The sequence below is a fragment of the Cupressus sempervirens genome, chromosome 4 (genome assembly GCF_028749045.1).
Source record: "Cupressus sempervirens isolate cs-2001-9-10 chromosome 4, ASM2874904v1, whole genome shotgun sequence".
In the NCBI taxonomy this organism is placed as follows: domain Eukaryota; kingdom Viridiplantae; phylum Streptophyta; class Pinopsida; order Cupressales; family Cupressaceae; genus Cupressus; species Cupressus sempervirens.
The window spans coordinates 495869825-495873027 of record NC_143121.1 but is presented as its reverse complement, the minus strand read 5'-3'; positions in this window follow the sequence as shown (position 1 = coordinate 495873027).

Genomic DNA, 3203 nt, shown 5'->3' with positions numbered 1-3203 from the left:
ACATTTATTGATGATGCAACTAGAAAAGTATGGGTTTATTTCCTTAGACAGAAATCTAATGTATTCCAAACTTTTAAGAAATGGAAATGCTTAGTTGAAAATGAGACTGGTAAGAAATTAAAATCTCTCAGATCTGATAATGGTGGTGAGTATTACAGTCATGAATTTAAAGATGACTACTCCACTAATGGTATTCATAGATAGAAAACTATTCAAGAGACTCCATGGGAAAATGGAGTGGCTGAACGCATGAACAAGACTATAATGGAGTGTGCAAGGAGCATGAGGTTGCATGCTAGGTTGCCCTTATATATGTAGGTGGAGGCTGTCAATAGTGCTATATATTTGATTAATAGAGGTCCCTCTACTCCTTTGGGTTGTGGTATTTTAGAGGAAGCATGGACTAGTAAGAAGGTGAGTTATTCTTTTCTCAAAACTTTCAGTTGTGAAGCTTTTGCTCACATAGATTCTGAAAATATAACCAAGATGGAAGCTAAGTAAAAGAAATGTGTATTTGTTGGATATGGCATTAATGAATTTGGTTATAGGCTTTGTAATTTTAAAAATTATATAATTGTAAGAAGCAAGGATGTCATGTTCAATGAGAAAGTGTTGTACAAAAATCTGTTGCAGCAACATGCAAAGAATGAAGATGATTATGCAGTGTTGGATGATACTCCAAAAGATGATGTTCCATCCATTCCTCATGATGTGCAACAACATCAACAACAAATACCACACACACCAGTGAATGTTAGATGGTCAACAAGGCAAATTAGACCTCTAGAAAGATTTTCTCCCTCTCTGTATTCTATTTTATTAATAGATGCTGGTGAACCAGAATGCTATGATAAAGTTGTGTAGGTGGATACTAAGATTCAGTGGGAGTCTACCATGAAAGATAAAATGGACTCTTTGCTAAAAAATAAGACTTGGAATTAATGTAAGTTGCTAGCAGGTAAAAAGGCTTTATAGAATAAGTGGGTTTACAGGTTGAAAGAAGAGGAAGGAGGTAAGAAAATATTTAAAGCCAGGTTAGTTGTAAAAAGATTTGCACAGAAAAAGGGCATTGATTTTGATGAGATATTTTCTCCTATTGTTAAAATCACTTCTATATGTACTATTTTAAGTATTGTGGCTACTGAAGATTTGCATTTGGAGTAGCTTGATGTAAAAACAACCTTCCTTCATGGTGATTTAGATGAAGAGATATATATGGCTCAGCCATAGGGATTTAAAGTCAAGGGTAAGGAGAACTTAGTGTGCAAATTGAAGAAAAGTTTATATCGCTTGAAGCAAGCACCTTGGCAATGGTATCTAAAATTTGATAGTTTTATGCATGGGCATGGATACAATAGGTGTCATTTAGATCATTGTGTTTATTTTAAGAGGTTGGATGATGAGAGCTACATTATTTTATGTTTATATGTTGATGATATGCTTTTAGTTGGGTCTAACATGCATCACATTAAGGGGTTGATACGCCAGTTAGCACATGCATTTTCTATGAAGGATTTGGAGGCAACAAAAAAAATCCTTGGTATGAAGATTTGCAAAGATAGGAAGAATAGGAAATTGATGCTATCTCAAGTTGATTATGTTGAAAAGGTCTTACAACATTTCTCTATGGAGAATGCTAAAGCTGTCAGCACACCTTTACCTGGTCATTTGAAGTTGACTAAGGAGATGTGTCCCAAGACACAAAAAGAGGAGGATAAGATGTCCAAAGTAACTGTGCTTCAGCTATAGGAAGCTTGATGTATGCTATGGTATGTACAAGGCCAAACATTGCACATGCAGTAGGAGTTGTTAGCAGGTATATGAGTCATCTAGGAATTGAACATTGGAATGCAATCAAATGGATTCTCAAATATTTGAAAGGAACATCCAGTGAGTGTTTACACTTTGGGGGCTCTACTACTAATTTACAAGGCTATGTTGACTCAGATTTGGCAGGGGATATTGATACCAAGTGAAGTACTACAGGTTATGTCTTTACTGTTGGTGGGGTAGTTGTGAACTAGGTTTCTAGGTTATAGAAGGTTAATGCATTATCCACTACAGAGGGAGATTATTTTGCTGCTACAAAGGTAACCAAGGAGATGATATGGATTCAATTCTTCTTGGAAGAATTGGGACATCCTCAAAACGATAATTATTTGTTTACAAATAGTTAGAGTGCCATTCATCTTGCTAAGAATTCACTTCTGCATTCAAAGACAAAACACATTCAATTACGGTACCATTTCATTTAGTTAGTTTTGAAGGATGGATAATTAAAATTGGAGAAGATACATACAGATGAAAATCTAGCAGATATGTTTACCAAGGTAGTGATAAGGGAGAGGCTAAATTCATCTTCAGCTTTGGTTGGTCTTCTAGACTGAACATGAATTAAAAAACAACACAGTCCAAGGTGGTTTAATCTAGTGGGACCCTCATGGAGTAGTGACATAGCTATAGGATTAGTCTCCAAGTGGGAGATTGTTGTGTAGTGTAGAGCTTAATCAGTCCCCAAGTGGGAGATTGTTAGTTTGTGGTGACTGATCAGGAAAGTACTCTACAAAATTTTGGACCCTATTTTATCAAGATTTTGGGCTGACATGTAATTATTAATTATAACCGTAAAAGAAGTTTAATACTTGTATAAAAAGGGCTTAGGGTTAGGCATTGTTTCACAAGATGATGCAAAAATTGGTTCTTGCAGCGGTATTGAGCTGTAAGGTATTACGGATTGTAATCAGGTTGTAATTACTGGATCATAATAATACCATCGAACTTTCTATTTGGTGGACATAGCCCAGGGTTTGGGTGAACCATGTTGAATCTTGGTGTCTTATGTTCTTTTCTATGTGATCTATTATTTTCTAATATTGGTTATATTTGCATGTAATAGTTATTTCTGTCCATGGTTTAATCCTAAAAATTAATTAAAGTCTTGGACAAAATGTAGAAGATAGTTACTACAACTATAGCTATTCCAAACTTGCAATCAAAGGCCATCAAGCTCGTGAAAAACTTTGAAAAGGAATTCACAACTTTAGCAGTAGCTTCAATGCAAGCTTAGGTAAGACATGATGCTATTGATCTCAGAATGGTTTTGACAATTGAGTGTCAACACACTTAAGCTATTTGCTAAGTTCATGTCGAGCTAGCAACATATGCCAAGTATAATATATACAAGTGCCAAGTTGCAATATGTG